The sequence below is a fragment of the Erythrolamprus reginae genome, chromosome 4, assembly GCF_031021105.1.
Source record: "Erythrolamprus reginae isolate rEryReg1 chromosome 4, rEryReg1.hap1, whole genome shotgun sequence".
NCBI classification, from domain to species: Eukaryota; Metazoa; Chordata; class Lepidosauria; order Squamata; family Dipsadidae; genus Erythrolamprus; species Erythrolamprus reginae.
The window spans coordinates 98,247,336-98,266,081 of record NC_091953.1 but is presented as its reverse complement, the minus strand read 5'-3'; positions in this window follow the sequence as shown (position 1 = coordinate 98,266,081).

The window sequence follows — 18,746 nt, the reverse complement described above, 5'->3', positions numbered from 1 at the left end:
GGCACAAACCAGGATTCCAAGACACCAAAGTTCACAGTCAGGTCCCACGACTCTCAAAGATAAAACTCCACAAGCCAGGAAGGGTGGGTCTGCCTTTTAGCCTTTCCCAAGAGCACCACACCCAAACCCAGCTGCTGCCACTTTAATGCTGAAAGTATTTAGCCAATTGACTCCGTCTCTGATTAGCTCTCCGTTGTCGCAGATCAATTATGGCTTGTGCACTTTCCTCTAAGGAATCCAGGCTGCTTGCTGAGGAGAGCTCCCCCTGGTGGGACTCTGGCTGTCCTCCCTCTTCTTCAGCCTGGGATTCCTCCTCGTCTGTCTGCACCTCCTGTTCCTCAGCCTCTCCCTCTGAGCTGGAAACCGACAGAAGGTCAGCCGTTCCCGGAGGGGCCTCAGACAGAACCACAACAGGGGGAATCCCTGGAAAGCCCAGTATACTGCATGTGAGTTTGAAGAAGCCAGGGGAATGCTTGGGAGGCCTGATGCAGCCACACGTCAGTGGTGGACGGCCTGGGGACAGATGATCTGGAACGACATGCCTTCAGGAAACCCAGAGAGAGAAAAGTACTGAGCAAGCACAGTGATTTGTAATTACAAACATCATAAGTGTAAGCTAGTTGCAAAGTATTTGAATCATGATCATGTGTGAGGGGGCACTGCAACAGCTGGAATGTTTGAGACAAGTCTTGAGTACCACTTACTCAGCACTGTTGCACTTTCAAACAGTTGCTGAATGAACACTCAGTAAACAAGGACTAAGTCAGTGTTTTTCAACCAGGCTTCCGCAGAACCCAAGGGTTCTGCAAGGGCCAGCCAGGGGTTCCGTGACATAATAAGAAAAAAAATGATTAAAAAAAATTAGGGCAAAACTGACCAGGACTGCATCACACCTAACCTCACCTTTTGGCATTCCAAGATGGCGATTTAGGCAGATGTTTAAATGGAGAGTGGGAATCCAGGTTTGAAGAAAAACATTAAAAACATTGGAATCCTGGTGTTAGAGTTGTCAGAGTTACAATTCAATTAGTTAGACAGACTTAAAGTACCATTTAACTTATTTAATAATAAACAAACAGAAACTGTCCAGCCACGAGGAATCTCAGCCACGAGGCAACCAAAAGCTACCTGACAAAGGCAAGACAGAAAAGTATCTTCAAAGCCATCAACCATCTCCGTAAAGATCCTGCATGAAAGCCAAAAGCAACAGGACTCCGGAGGTTCAACTGATCGTAAGTGATTGATCCCTACTGCCCTTAGAATCCCACAGAACCCCAATCAACACCAGTGCACCGCAGGACCACCAGTCCCAGCAAATCAACCCCAGCAATCTGCCCGTGTGCCATCAGCCTGATCCAGCCCAGCCTGTCCGATCCCCAGCTGATCTATCCGAAGTGGCGGCATAGCCTCTTATAACTTTTAATTCGCCTGATTTATAGCTAAGCCATCCAAAGCTTCTAACTTTTAGCAAAAGCGAAAAGAGTCTTTTTACTCTGCATTGCCCGATCCCCAGCCTCTCGAAGCCTCTAGTAACTTTCAAATTGCCCGACTCCCAGCTGAGATATCCCAAAGCTTCTAACTGACTCCCTGCTAAACAATTCAAAGCTTCCAGCTTCTAGCAACATTTACATTACATTAAATGTAAACTAATAAACTCAAGAAGTATTGCTAACAAAATACCCGAGCTCCTTACCTTACTAAAAACCGCCAAATACGACATCATATTTATATGCGAAACATGGTTAAACGTATCTCTCCCCAACTCCATTATTACAATTAATGACTACCACGTTTTCCGATCTGACCGCATTGCAAGTGACAGAACGCTTAAACTCAAACATGCAGAGGTCAACATGGATACATTCTGGTTGTTGGTTGAAAATGAGTACCCTGCAATTGCTGAGAAAGCTTTGCGACTTCCGTTGCTTTTTTCCACCTCATATATGTGGAAGTTTGGATTTTCGGCCATGAGCAACATCAAACACAAGAAACGAGAATACCTTTTCTCTGTCAAGGAAGAACTTCGCGCCTGTCTATCCAAAATTCGGCCAAGAATACAGCTGCTGTGCAGAAGGTACCAAGCACAATGTTCACACTGAACATTTTTCCGTACTCAACCTATTTCTGTAAGACTTGTAAATGCTGTTGATTAATAGTAACTAGCATGATCAGTGATCTTTTTTTGCTGTGCAAACCACACAATTACACGATTAGTGGACTAGTTTTCTGAAGTGTGCCAGGAATAAATTACAGGTATGAAATGTAATAGAGCAGAGAGTGTTGACTTTTTTGAAGTCAAAGTGGTCTCCAACAGTCCAACTCACCTATGAACATTTTTAGATCGAAAAAAATTGGGGGCTCGCCTCGAAGGGACATAAAAAGTACCAGTACACAGTGCAGGTTCTGCCAGAAATCAGACAACACCGGAGGGTTCCCCTAAAGTAAAAAGGTTGAAAAATACTGGACTAAGTAGCATGAACTGCTTGGAATTTAATATGTTCTGAACCAAGATATTTTTTTCTTTCTCTAGGGAATAGGAAAAAGAATAATCCTATAACTCCAGGTATAAAGGACTGTGCATTAGAGACGTGTAAACCAGCCATTTTTCTGTCAATCAGAATATGTCATAATATTACATCTTTGGAAAAAATGATTGGACAAGCTTGTTGAACATCAAAAGTTTAGTTACCCATTTTAAAGATATAACAAAAGGTTATATCTTGAAGTGAATTTATTATAAGTGAACTTGGAATATATTTATAGTGAAATTTTTTTTTGTCTTTTTAATGTTTTCTTTTTTCCTCCTGTTTAGGGAGTTGTACAGTTTTATTTTATGCATATTTTCTTGTGTGGAAAGGGAACTACACAGAGACAGTGTACGTTACCAGACAAAGCTAGACCAAATTATTGTAAAATGCAAATAATATATGTGACATGCAGGAAGAAATGATTAAATTACAAAAGAGGAACCAGACAAAGCTTGACCAAATCATTGTAAAATGCAAATAATACATAAGACATGCAGGAAGAAATGATTAAATTACAAAAGAGGAACAAAAAAACCTGAGACATGGCACCAGGAAGAGATTAGCTCCAAAATATAACTTGGGAAAAGGCAGACACCAAGTTAGAATAATAAAGAACTGATACTTAAAGCCATTCACACCTTTCCACAAGATTCAAAAGCAATCCACACCTCAAAACAACATTTTGAATCTACATTGACCTTTTTCCCCTCCCACTGAGATCACTCTCGATATGGAGGAAAAAACAAATACAAACTAGGATGAGGACAATGAACTACCATACAAAAGCCATGGAAATTAGACCCAAAAGAAAAGAGCATGCAAAATGAAAAGTTTACTTGACTTGATTTAGCCACTCTTTGCCTTCCTTCAAATAAACTGCTTTCTGGTAGCTGACCTTTCAAGATTATTTCTAAACATTTGCAGAGGTTTTTTTTTCCCATCCAGGAAAGAACCGGGAATTTTTACCCAACACCTGAAAATAGATTAATTAAGAAAAAAAAACTTGGCAGCCACTGGGCTGGTAAGTATGAATTTTGCCTTTCACTGATTAAAGAATACCTACCAGGTTTGTAGGCCTTTTATACTTTTCTTAGCAGCTGCAAACATTCGCCATTTGTCCAGTCACACAGAGTCCTGGCCAAAACGTACAGGTCTACTTTAGGAATAGGACCCATCTGGAAAGCCTGCACCTCTCGCTGTCTCCGTGGCTTCTTGCTGCTTTTGCACTTAAACATCTCCTTTTTGGCTGGAAAAAGAGGCAAGAAAAAGGGGAGAAATAGCCATTTTTCTCCATGGTAAGTTTAGCACAAAAGTAGAAAGCACAGGCAGCAAGAAGCAAATGTCTCTCTGTGCCTCAGCCAGCATCCCAAGTCAGAGTGTTTCCCTATATTCTTCTCACTGTCTCGCTGGCTTATTTGGGCTTTGCATACTCACACACATGCACAAAGACAGCAAAAAGAAAACGGGGAGACAACTCCAGTCAGAGATTTCCCCATATGCTCTCTGGCTTCTGCTTTTGCGCTAAACATAGCACGAAGAAAAGTCTCCCCTTGTTGGCAGAACAAAGAGGCAAGAAAAAAGAGAGAAATTGTCCCAAGGCAGAGTGTTTCCCCACAACAACACACGAGCATACAACAGATACAAACCTAAAGTAAACCACTCTAAACTCGACTGCAGGAAATATGACTTTAGTAACCGAATGGTTGATGCATGGAACTCATACCAGACTCTGTAGTATCAGCACCTAACCCCCAAAACTTTACCCTTAGATTATCCACTGTTGACTCTCCTGATTCCTAAGAGGTCAGTAAGGAGCGTGCATAAGTGCACCAGAGTGCCTTCCGTTAAGTAAAGAAGTAAAGAAGTAAAGAAGTAAAGAAGTAAAGAAGTAAAGAAGTAAAGAAGTAAAGAAGTAAAGAAGTAAAGAAGTAAAGAAGTAAAGAAGTAAAGAAGTAAAGAAGTAAAGAAGTAAAGAAGTAAAGAAGTAAAGAAGTAAAGAAGTAAAGAAGTAAAGAAGTAAAGAAGTAAAGAAGTAAAGAAGTAAAGAAGTAAAGAAGTAAAGAAGTAAAGAAGTAAAGAAGTAAAGAAGTAAAGAACAAAAGAAGTAAAGAAATATTCCTCTCGCTTTCACCCTGGCTTCTGCTTTTACACTAAACATAGCATGGAGAAAAGTCTCCCCTTGTTGCCCAAAAAAGAAGCAAGTAAAGGGAAGAAAAAACCAATTTCCTCCATGTTAAGTTTAGTGCAAACTTTTTTTCTTTTACTCCCAGCTCTGGATACTCTTTGTGGCTTTAATGCGGGAGAACCTTACTCTGAAAAGCCTTCTCTCCCATCCTCTTCATACAGAAGTATGTCGTATGAAGAAATGCTTTCTATGTTTCTACAAGGCACAGGAGCTCTGCCAGATTTCCCTCCCCCTCCCCTTTAGTTGGCAATCCCAGTTAGATTTCATTAGCCCGCTTTTCATATTGCTTGAAAGAAAGCATTACACGCACGGCAGCAAGAAAAAAATGGGAAGAGATATATTATGAGGGGTATATTATTTTCGTATCTTTCAGAGACAAAGAATTTTTCAGAGGGGGCTCCAGCCTTCGCCCCTGGCTTACTCATCTTTCAATCATTCATTCACTCTCTCATTTGCACAACCATTTACTCCCCTCCCCAATAAAATAACTATATAGAACAATTTAAGTCCATACAAGGCATATATAAAGAACAGTAAGATTTTCTTTCTTCTTGATGTTTAAAGAAGCTGCGATGTACCAGGATTTGTTCGTTCTTTTCAAGGTCTCTGTTTTAAATGTGTTTATAATGAGGAAAAATATTCTCCTTGAGCTTAGAGCTCCCCTTAGAGGTAGTTCTGTCAGTCTCCTGTCAGTCTGGACAATAGTGTCTATTAGATTTAATACAAAGTCCAAACAGTCTGTTGCTGGAACTGAGGTACAGGCTAAAAAGAATGTAAGCTTTGGAGGGATGGTAATAAGCAGTCTCAAAAAGGGAGTGATTAAATCAATGGGCTTTCCCACTATATTTGAAAACAACTTTACCTTTTAAATTGGATTGTATTTCTTGACAAATGGGGTTTTTGATAGTGAGTAAATTACTATTGACATGTTATATGATGCTAACCATATTCAAACTCTGTGGGCAGTCTTTAGACTCTTCTTCATGGCTGTTTTCATACTGTTTTACCATCAGGGTGGTGCAGGGGTGGGCTACTGCCCAGACAGGGTGGATCGCAGTGGAATAGTAAAAATGGAGCTTCACCACAGAGCACCCAATTTCCACTGAAAGATGTTGAAAATAAATGCAGGGCATCCAGCATAAGCCATGCCTACAGTGTGCTGGTAAACATTTTGGTAGCCCTTCACTAGCTGGGACTCTTGCAGCAGAAGGCGGTCCTGCAAGCAATATGAATATGTACCATCATCATCATCTTATACATTGTCTATTTACTGCAGGGATGGGCTACTGCCCGGATTGGGGGGGGGGGGAATGCAGTATGGTAGCGAAAATGGAGCTCCACCCGAGAACACCCAATTTGCACTGAAAGATGTTTAAAAAATGCATAAGCCATGCCCACAGCATGGTAGTAAAAAATTTGAAAGCCCTTCACTGGTGTGGTGTCACAAAATATACCACCCATAGCATCCCCTCCTTGCTAGGTTTATTCATGCTTAGCAACATGCTATGCACTATTCATATAGGACAAGCTAGGAATTTTCCACCAAGGAGAAAAAGATCCCTTTTCCTCAAATCACTGTGGTTTTACCCTCCTCTCCAGAGGTGGGTTCCTCCCAGTTCAGACCGGTTTCCCTGAACTAGCAGCAAACTGCTGGTGATGTCACAGAACCAGAAAAGATGCTGTCATCTTCTTTCAGGAATTTTTTTGGGGGAGAGGAAGGATTTATTTTTTGATTTTTAAAACAAAAAATTTCTGAACATGCGCAGTAGCCAAGTTCCTGGTATGAGCTGCCATCTTGTTTTTGGTTGATTTTTTTTAAAAAAAAATTGAGAGTTTTCAGCACTGTGCATGCCACGTGGCGCAGGAGGAAGAAAACCAGCAGCGAGGTAAGTTAGGACCCACCCCTACTTCTCTCAAGTAGTTTCAATTTCTAATGAAATTGAAACTGGTTTCAATTTCTAATGAACCAAGATATGTCTTGCCACCCCATCCCATATATTGCGTGCAGAATTTAATTTACAAAGATGGACAGTTGGACACAGTAGCTGCTCAGCTCAGTATGTCTCCTGCTGGCTCAAAAAAAAGAATGCAGGCACCAGAGTCTGGTCTCACCTATACTACTACTATGCTTGCCACACATTCAGGGCCTGACAGAAGAAATAGGGAGAACCAAATTTTAAAAAGTGGATCCCCATATAAAATAGCTTTCTTCTCATGTTTCCTGCAAAACTGGAAAAAAAACCAGTGAGAGCTGGAACATGAGTGGTTTCAAAAGAGCAACTACTCAACCTTGGTGCTGTTTGCTTTACTTCTGTCCCAGAACAGATTCTCCAGGTCTGAAACCCAAACAGAATAAGCTTAAGGAGAGTGTCTGGGCATCAGAGAAGACAGCCTTAGGAAAAGGAGGGGCTGGGTAGGATTTGTTTCTAAGTTTTGTGATTGCACCAGCGAGCAAAGACTACTGTCCTCAAATATGTATTCAGAGAAGAGAGAGAATACTTTGTACAAACTGATATAGTGAAGAAAGGAAGATAAGGAAAGGCAGCCAAAGGAAAAAAGACATATGGCATTTAACTCTTGTTAGAAAGACACGTTCATTCCAATTGCTTCCAGCTTCTCACAGGATTACCTTTGCCATCTTTCCACTCCAGTGTCAGGAGTTTAAACCCCACGCAGGCCTCCAGCAGCATCTGCATCCCAATGGGCTGGCACTCAAGCGTTCGGCCAAAGTCACAGGAGACAATGGTATCTCTGACTCTCTCAGATGATCAAATATGCCCAACTCACAGGCAGTTGAAATAACCTATGAAGAAAGGAAAAACAGTCTTAGCATTTCTCTTAGTCAGCATGGAACAATGCTAATATCAATCTGTGTAGTTTAGTAAAGAAATGCAGACAAAATTCAATATTCCTAGGACCCTTCTCCCCACTTATTTGTCTCTGTATAGGGTAATGGATTGGTTGATGATTGATTCCATGACTTTGCAGGTGATGCAACATAAAAAGATTGGTCTGTAATTTTCAACTAGGCTGGGATCTCCCTTTTTGAAGTTAGGGATTACCGTGGCTCGTGACCATAGGTTGGGTAGGGAGATGGTCCTGAAAGATTTATCAAAAATTATACTCAGTGGTTCTGCTAGTATAGTAGAAAGCTTTAAAGAGTAGACACATAATCCATCTGGTCCAATGGACAGAGATAGTTATAGATTGTGTAAATCCTTTCCAACATTATCTTCTGTGAAGTCAGTGTGTATTAGATCATTATAATTTTTTGTGGTTCTGCTAGGAAATATTAGACATAGGTTGTTGCTGTTAACAAAGACTGAGCCAAAGAATGTGTTAAAGAGGTTGGCTTTAATGGTTTCATCATTACGGTCTTTATTTGTTAGGTCCTTTTAGGGGTGGGATGGTTCTTGCCTCTTTAAGTTTGATTTTTACAAAATTGTTGGATGCACAGTTGGATTTCATGCACAGGAGGTTTCCCTCTTGATTGATATGATATTGTGCATTCAGTCTTTATTTGTTGACATAAGTTTTTGTAGCAGCTTTTGGAGTTGACTATGTAGCCAGTTTTGTTTTTTCACCAATACTATACTATATACTATATACTATATGAATGGACATTTCTGATCTGAAAATTTCTTTCAGCTGGACTGAGATAAAATTCAAACTACACCAAAATAGGGAAGCTGTGTACAATTCGTTTCTCTCACTCTCACCTGAGATATCCAAAGGGGATATATTCTTGTTTTTCATGGAACATGACAGTCTTCCTTGCACATCATAACATGGGATCACCCCTTCCCAGCTGAAGGCGAATAGAATTGAGGACCCACACACCTTTCCTTTGACCTCTTTGAATCTCTCAGTTGCCCCAAGAATACTTTCTAGTGACCTGTCAGGAATTGGAACAAGAGAGAAAAGGAATGTGCAGAATCCTTTGTGCAGCCATATCTCCTCTATATTGAATGATTAAATGCAATAACACAAACACACAAACTAATGCTCCATTCTTCTCCAGTGCTGGGCTGAACACACACACAAAAAGAGAAATGGCAGATTCCCCTCCAACTTCTGAGGCTATCAGATTCTTCCATCTTGGGTCCCTCTTTTTGGACAAAACCTTTTATCTTGAGGACTGGGCGGACTATATCTGGTGAGCTGTTCAACCATCAAGGAGGGAAGTTGTTGTGATTCAGCCTGAGGCTCCTCAGGGAACAGCTGGAACTCTGCCGGATCCATGCTAAGAGGGGGAGGATGATGAACAGGAGGGGGAGGACCAGGCAGAAGAGGAAGAGGAGGAGGGAGAGCAGCCTGAGACCCCTGGGGAGGGGCTCTCCCAGCGAGTAGCCTGGATTCATTAGATGAAGACGCCCAGGCTATCATAGATATGAGGCAGAGACGGGAAGCCCAAAGAAGGGGCCAATTAGCAAGGTATTTCCATCCCTGAATTGGTAACAGCTGGGTTTGGGTATGGTTCTCCTCAGCAGGGTTGAAAAGGCAGGCCCGCCCTTACTGTATTGTGGAGAGTTATCTATTGGGAGTCCTGTGACCTTGCTTCGATTCTTGGCGTCTCTGATCCTGGCTTGTGGCTTCGAAGGCTGAAGACTTGGGGGAGGCGTGGGTTTTATTACCTCCAGTGTTGTTTTTGCCAGCAAGAATCCTGTTTTATTGCCTGGCCATCGTGAAACCCCTGTGAAGCTTCATAATGTTCCTGTCTGTAAGAACAGTTTTTGTTACCTGTGTTTGCTTTCAAATATATAAACTGCCTTTACTTTTTACCAGTGTGTCTGAATACTCTTTTTAGTTGGTGTTGGCGTCTGGGGGGACCCAGACAGAACAGAAGTTAGTCAAAAAGACCAGTATACTTGCTGGGAAAGAAGTAAGGACAGGAAGACAGATGTCTCTTCACATCACAATAGGAATCTCATAATTTTTATATGTATGCTGTTAAGGAATATCTTTTGGAAAAAATCCACTAAAAATGATTGTATCAGGCTGATAAAAAATATAATCTAACATCATTATCTGATGATGTTACCTCAGGGGTGGGTTCTTAACTTACCTTGTTGCCAGGTTGTTTCCTTCTGCATTGCATGGGCATGTGCACATTGTGTGCCATGCAGGTGCAGGAATCTGGGAGCATGCACCACGCTGAAACCCTGGCTTCTGTACATGTGCAGAAACAAAAACAGCTGCATATGCGCAGAAGCAAAAAACAAGATGGTGGTGCTCTAGCACCAACAAAGACCAGCTGGCCAGAAACCAGAAGAGCAGCTGGTGACAGCGTGTGTGCACACAAAGTGAACTCTGAATGCCACCTCTGGCATGCATGCCATAAGTGCACTGTCACATCTATAGACTAAGGCGCCAGGCTGGAGAAAGTTTGTCAGATAACATCTAGTTTGTAAGAAAAATGAATAGCACCGTACCAAACAGAACAGAACAGCATAGAATTCTTTATTGGCCAAGTGTAAGTGGATGCACAAAGAATTTATCTTTGGTCCATATGCTCTCGGTGTACATAAAACGACAAGATGTCAGGTGACTGCGCTTCATGGTGCTTTTTGCCAGATTCTGGTACAAAGGCCCATTCAAATGAATGGATTTGCTTAATGAAATGAGCTTTTGTTTACAACTATGGAATTTGTAATGAAAAAGGCTTGAAATTTACTTCTGGTTGGGCAGCTATCTTGACTTAAAATAATAATGAACTATGACCATAATGCAGGGCTCAATTAGAGTCATAAAATGAGGATTAACTGTATATAATTCTGAATAAAGTTTGTATTATTGACAGTACATATACATTCACATGTTATTCAACAAATAGAATGTTTTTGTAAGTTTTAATATGTTATGTATTATATATAGGTATTACATAACTTACCTTTGAAATTATAAATGAATATAAGTGATGAAACATTTTAATATATTCAGTTTCTTCAGCTGAACTCATTGTGTCCTTAGTAAGTTCTACAGTAGCTCTTTTCATATTAAATCAAATGTCTCCAGTTCACAAGGCCAGCACTTCAGATATTTATGTCTTGCTGCCAGAATTAAGAAGTCAAAGTTGCGAATAAATAAATAAAGCCCTAAATGAAACTGTGAGGGTTTCAGACTGGAACAATGGAATTGGAGTAGAGCATTCCAGGTGTTGACCAATCTGTTGCTGAAGTCATATTTTCTGCAATCGGGTTTGGAGCAGTTTACCTTGAATTTATATCAATTGTTTGCCCATGTATTATTGTAGTTGAAGATGAAGAAATCGTTGACAGGTAAAACATTGAAGAACACAATTTTGTATATAATGCTTAGATCGGACCACAGGCAGAGCAGTTCCACATTGTCCAAGTCCAGAATTTTAAGCCTGGTGGCATAAGGGATTCTACTGTAAGTAGAGGAGTGGAGTATTCTTCTCATGAAATACCTCTAGACCCACTCAATCGTATTAATGTCTGATATACAGTGTGGATTCCGGATGGATGAGCTGTATTTAAGAATTGGTCTGGCAAAGGTTTTGTATGCCCTAGTTAGCAACACAATGTTACTGGAGAAGAAGCTTTGCAAGATTAGGTTAACAACTCTTAATTCCTATTTGGCAATGCTGCTACAGTGAACTCTGGGGCTTAGATTGTTTGAGATGATTATTCCTAGGTCCTTGACAAGATCATTTCCATCCAATTTGGTATTCTGATTATTATTATTTTTTGCCAATATGCAGGACAGAGCATTTATTAGTTGAGATTTGGATTTGTCAAATGTACGACCATTCTGACACATAGTCAAGGTGGCTTTGTAGGGCAGCAGCATTGTCAGGGGTGTTAAATAATTTTACATCATCAGCGACAAGAACACAGCTGTTTTTAATATGATCATAGATCATTGATGCAAAGCAAACAGAGTGTGCATCCTAAAATGCTGTTTTGGGTTAACTGGTGCTGGACTTACAGAATTTTTCCCCTAAAAACCAAACTGCTTGTTAGATATTATTATTATTATTATTATTATTATTATTATTATTATTATTATTATTATTATTATTGTTATTGTTATTGTTATTGTTATTATTATTAATTAGATTTATATGCCGCCCCTCTCCGAAGACTCAGGTTGTTTGATAGCAGGTTGTCTGTTTCAAAGTAGAGTTATTGATTCCATAACTTTTCAGATGATACAACACAGTGAGATTAGTCTGTAATTTTCTACTAGACTGGGGTCTCTTTTTTTAAAGAGACTCCATAATGGCTAATGACCATAGGTCGGGCAAAGAACTGGTTCTGAAGGATATCTCATAGATTGTGCATAGAGTTTCAGTTATGGTTAATGGCAAACTTTTTCAAAAAGTAGACACATAATCCTTCAGGGCCAACTGATAGAGATGACTTTAGGTTATATAGTGCCATTTCAATGTTATCTACTGGAAAATCAATATAGTAATTCATTAAAAATGGGTTATGATATGACTAGGAAATGGGGGGCAGCAGCCATTGCTTTTGACAAAGACTGAACCAAAGAATGTATTAAACAGGTTTGCCTCAACAACTTCATCATTACAGTTTTCCCTGTTAGGCCCTTTTAGAGGTGGGATAATTTATGCCTCTTTAAATATGGCATTTATGAAATTATAAAAGGGTCGGGAAGAATTCGAGTTTAACAGCTCTTCCTGCTCTTTGCAATGGTGATTGGTACATTCAGCCATTATATGGTGGCATAAGGCTGTGTAGTGATTTTTAAAGTTAGCTATTGTAAGAAACACCTATAGAGGATAGGGCCTGAAAATGTTATGTTCCATATATTTCAGAGAGAAAAGTGAACTTTTAAACCTTGGCACTCATAACCAGTTAGGAAATTGCACAAGACAATGAAAAACATGTTTATTACGAAATAGACTGCTGACGGTGTCAGTTTTAGGCCAAAGAACTTTCATAGAGAAAGAAAAACAAGTATGATCCCTGGTTCTGAGGAAACATGAAGAAATAGGAAGTTGGCCTGGAATAACATGCCCAAATATAGACAATAGGAAAAGGGCGGTCGATGTCATATTCAATACTATAAATGTTTCACTGTACTCATTGGTAGGGTATCTCGGGTTTTAATTTGTGATCCCATATATTTATACATATCTGGTTGCTAGACATATTTTTTATGTCTATTTTTTCTCTAAATAAATTTTTGATTCTTATACCAGAACTCTGTGTGTGTTTTTTTAGATTTTTCTGTCCGCTACATAGCCATTTTTGCTTTGTCTCCAAAGATATTTTTTCTTGGATTGTAACTTTCTTATTGTAATAGGTTTGTTTTTTTTGTTTTAGGGGTTATTTTAAGTATGTATAGATTAATGGCTTGATTAACTGAGCAAAAAAAGTGTTATAATGACCTTCTGCAGTTATACAGCCTGTAAACAGAAGGTGCCAATGAAGAGATGTGAGGTCAGCAGCTGTGAGATCATAGTTGGCTTTTTAAAAGTTATAATGGAGTCCCATCATTATGACCTTCTTTGTAAGAACTAGAATCAATCATGCTGTGATCACTGTCGGAAAAAGGTTCTTTAACTTGTAGGTCATAAATTAAGTTTAAGCTATTGCAGAAACGAGATCTAAGCAATTGTTGAGCCTAGTGTTGTTTGTTACCATCTGCTCCAGCCCCAGAGTCATAACAGTGTACAGGGTTGCATGTATAGATTCAGTTGAATATTTATTTAGGGTCCAATTAATAACAGGCAAATTGAGGTCCACAATAAAGATAAGGGTGTGTGAGAAGGAAGCTGCACACGTTACTAATTTAACAAAGTTTAATGATGGATATGTATAAGAAAAAGAAATAACTACTGTATAACAACCATTAAAGGCCCGGAGACTAAAACATGTGAAGAACGGTTGCAGGATTTGGGTTTGAAAGACAAAGAGGAAGAGTTTCATTTATTTTCCAAAGCACCGGAGGTTAGGACAGGAAACAATGAATGGAAAATAATCAGGGGGAAAAGCAACTTGGAATTCAAGAGAAATTTCCTATAAGTTAGGATAATTAATCAGCAGAACAGCTTGCCTTCAGAAGTTGTGGGTGCTTCATCACTGGAGGTTTTTAAGAAGAGACTGGACAGTCACTTGTCTGAAATGGTATAGGACCTCCTGCTTGAATGGGGGCAGGCTGGACAAAAAGACCTCCAGGTGTAGTATGATTCTTTCACCACATCCCATGTTAACCCTGATAATATGTTATCAGTCTTTCCACACTGAAGTTGTTTTTACTTGTTATTCTGTTATTCTGATACTACCCCAGGGTACTTTTAAGCAGCATAGTTTTATTGGGTTTTGGGAGAGGCTGTGACTCAAAATGAAGGCAATAAAAGTAAAATAAGCACCATCCATACAACAGCACATTTTGTACTGATAGAGTTTATTACGAGCTCAAGAATGGGTGGAGAACACTTTAGCTTATAAGTGGACCAGGCAGCCCCTTTCAAGTCAATGAATTATGATGAGCTTGTTATAAATCAGGGAGAGAATAGAAAACAAAGATTCAGAAGAGAGAAGAGATCGCTGAGATGGGGGCAGGAAAGAACTCTGAAGTTACATTTAAGATATGCACTGAAAGTTGGAAGCAGAAACAAGTCCAAAGAGCATAAACCAGGATTCTGGAGACAAACTGGGTTGGCTGAATTTATGCAAATAGATAAAGACAGGGGTGGGCTATTGCCCGGATGGGGGATAATGCAATGGGGTAGAGAAAATGGAGCTCCACCCCAGAGCACCCAACTTACATGGAAAGATGTTGAAAGAAAATGCAGGGCATCTTACATAAGCCACACCCACAGTGTGGCAGTAAAATTTTTGGTAGCCCTTCACTGGATAAGATAAATAAGACAAATATGTGCTCATTTGATTGATAGAGGTAGGGGCATAACCACAATTAAGTGTCCATCTAAGAGTCACAGAACTGGGATTAGTGGCAAACAATTTTTAAAAATAAACAATAAAATAAAATCCCTACAGCCCAGATTTACATCTGTGAATCCCAGATGCGTGTGGAGATAAGTCTGTTATATATGAAGGTCACTTTTTTAAAAGAAATGTTTTAATTGAATTTTTAAGGTTTTAAAAAACATATATACATATTCACATTTTTCATTCCTGTGACATCAACATAAAGTTAGTTATAAATATATGTTATTCCATCGCATTGTCCTTTGATATGATGTTTTCATTTACAATCATATGGAAGTTTTCCAGTTCTTTCTGATTTCTAATCAATTGTAGAATCCCCCCCCCCACTATTCCCTTTCTTCACAATTTTGTAGTTCTAACATCAGCCGGGATGGTGCAGCAGGTAGAGTGCTGTATTGCAGGCCACTGAAGCTGACTTGTAGATCTGAAGGTCAGCAGTTCAAATCTCATCACCGGCTCAAGGTTGACTCAGCCTTCCATCCTTCCCAGGTGGGTAAAATGAGGACCCAGATTGTGGGGGCAATAGCCTAACTCTGTTAAAAAAAGTGCTATTGCTAACATGTTGTAAGCTGCCCTGAGTCTAAGGAGAAGGGCGGCATAAATATTGAATAAATAAATCAGTTTTGTCATTTCTGCGCAATTCATTATCTTTTTTATTATTATATTCTCCAGAGAGGAACTTTCAGCTTTCCATGTTTGTGCAAAGATTATTCTAAGCAACAGTCAAGATGTGTATTATAAGATATTGGTTTTCTTTGGTCCATTGCCCTCTAATGATCTCTAATAAGTATATCTCTGATTTGAATTCAATTTGAGAATCTATCATTTCTTGTATCCACATTCTTATCATGTTCCAATATTCCCTTGCCACTGGGCAAGACCACCACATATGATGTTTTGTACCATGTACCTGTTTGCATTTCCAACATCTTGGGTTCATATTAGAGTATATTTTGGCAAGTCTAGCAGTCGCTAGATAATACATTTTATATACATTCTTTTTGTACAATGCCTACATAGTCAATTTATAACTTTTCATCCATAGTTTTTCCCAATTGTCTAGTTGAATAGTATGGCTGAATTTTTTCATCCATGAAATCATATTATCTTTTACAATGTCTTCAGCCTTATCAAATTGGAGTAAACAGTTATACATTTTAGTTATAAATTTGTTTTCAGGTCCCAGTAGGATTTTATCTATTATATTTTATTCTTTATTTATACCAAATTCTTCCACATCTTTTTTATACCAAGTCTATATCTGTAGATGTGGTCACCGATGAATACCTCCGGAACCGCCTTCTACCGCACGAATCCCAGAGGCTGATAAGGTCCCACAGAGTTGGCCTTCTCTGGGTCCCGTCGACCAAACAATGTTGTTTGGCGGACCCCAGGGGAAGAGCCTTCTCTGTGGCGGCCCCGACCCTCTGGAATCAACTCCCCCCAGAGATTAGAACAGCCCCTATCCTCCTTGTCTTTCGCAAATTACTTAAGACCCACCTATATCGCCAGGCATGGGGGAACTAAGACATCCTCCCCCAGGCTTTTATATATTATGTTTGGTATGTATGTGCTGTATGGTTTTAATTGCTGGGGTTTTATATATGTTTTTTAATATTGGATTTGTTTTACTGCTATATTGTTTTATTATTGTTGTGAGCCACCCCGAGTCTTCGGAGAGGGGTGGTATACAAGTCCAATAAATTATTATTATTATTATTATTATTATTACTATTATTATTATTATTAATAATAATAATAATTCCTTCATCCTCTAGTTCTTGTTTGGTCTTTAAATTACCATGTTTATTTAATAATTCTTCATAACTTCTCATTCTTGATCTTTCTAACATGTTAGGGTAGATCGTAGCCTTCATTGGAGACAGCTATCTGGGTATCTCCATATAGTGTTTTACTCTGATTTTTCTCCAGGTCTGTAATAGTGCAATGTGAGTGTTTAGTGTTTTTCTTTTCCCACAGGTGAGCATGTCAACCTTCTTGTAAATTGTGACCCTCTAGTGTAAATATTATTTCATTATTTTATCCACAATAGCAGTGCAGTTTGATAGTATATCTCCAGATCTGAGAGTCCGAAACCACCTCTAACTCATCTATGTTGTAACAATTTAAGTTTTATTCTTGGCTTTTTTCCAACCCACATAAATTTAGATATTATTTTGCTTACTTCTCTAAAGAACTTTTAATCTAATTTTATTGGTACAGTTTGAAGTAGGTATAAACATCTCGGTAAGACATTCATTTTTATAACTGTAATTTTCCCTATTAATGATAATTGCATCTTTCCCCATCGTTCTAAATCTTGTTTTGTTTTATGGAATAATTTACTATAATTGTCTCCTGTAAGTGATGAATAACTTGCTGTAAGCCAGATTCCTAGGTATTTAATTTTTTTGTTGTTGCTGTTATCTGCAATTCTGTTTTCTCAATTAATTTTTTTTATCTGATTTTGGGTACAAATCTCATCACGGTTGACTCATCCTTTCATCCTTCCGAGGTAGGTAAAATGAGGACTTTGATTGTGGGGGCAATATGCTGGCTCTGTTAAAAAATTGCTATTGCAAACATGTTGTAAGCCTCCCCAAGTTTAAGGAGAAGGGTGGCATAAAAAAATTGAATAAATAAAAAAATAAAATTTTACTTAATATTTTTGTTTTGTTCCTGTTTATTTAAAGTCCTGGCACTTTTCCAAATAATTCTACTTCATTTAATAATTGTGTTTCTGATCCTATTGGGTCTAAAAAGTACACTAGGTACTTTGCCCGGGTTTTGTAATTTTCCTTTTTTATTCTTTATTTCTTCATTTTTAGAAAGATTCTTATCCCTTCTATTTCTTGTTGTTCTTTCTCTTTGTTGTTTTTGTCCTCCTATTCTACCTCATTATCTTCAGATATTTCTTCCTCCTGACTTCCGCTATCTAAATCCTCTCCTTCTGATGTTATAAACTGCTCATAAAACTCTTGTCTAAGTTATCTATCTTGAATTTCCCTCCCAGCTATGAGATGAGCGTTCCTTCTGGAACCAGCCATTTAAAAAGAACATTTTGTTTGTTTAGCTATGTTGCCAGGACGTGATATGGTCTTCTTGCTATTTGTTTTAGTACCTGGATTTCATCATCATCATCATCATCATCATCATCATTATCATCATCATCATCATCATTATTTAGATTTCTATGCTGCCTGAGACTGTGGGCAGTCACAGCAAGCAAATACAGACCCTATAAGAAATCTAATATTAAAATACTCTAAAAAGTACAATATTAAAAACATATTAAAAATCTAACTTAATTTATATTCTAAAACTCCAATATATTTAAAAACCAGTCATCCACATTCATCCAGTCATAGGCTGGATTAGATGTTAAAATTTCAGTGGCTCCAGGCCTGTCGGCAGAGGTGCATTTTTAAGGCCTTACAAAAGACTGGGATGGTGGGAGCAGTACAAATCTCCAGGGGAGTTGATTTCAAAGGGCTGGGGCCACCACAGAGAAGGCTCTTCCCCTAAGCCCTGTCAGGCAGCATTGCCTGGCTGATAGGACCTAGAGAAGGCCAACTCTGTGGGACCTGACCGGTCGCTGGGACACATGAGACAAAAAATGGTCTCATAGGTAATCTGGTCCAATGCTATATAGGGCTTTATAGGTCACAAACAACACTTTAAACTGTGTTCAGAGACCTATTGGCAGCCAATGCAGCTCACTGAGTACTTCAGAAACATGGGCATATCTTGGAAGGCCCATGACTGCTTGTGTGGCAGCCGGCATAGTCAGGAGTCGAGGAGGAAAGAGGTCGTAAGTCGAGGACTAGAGTAGTGTGGGGTTGTAGGTCGAGGAATAGAGGGGTCATAGGTCAAGGACTCTACACTATGGATCTGATCTGGTCTTTCTTTTAAACCTGACAAGCCCTTAGCGCATATGCTGTGAAATTTCCACTTTCCTCGAAAAGTAAAGTATTTTGCTGTTTTTTACAACTGAGGACAGTAGGCATTCTAACACCAATGGACCAGGTATTCCACAGTAAAAGCATTGGTGTTGTCAGTAATGATACACCTTCTCTTGTGCAACAA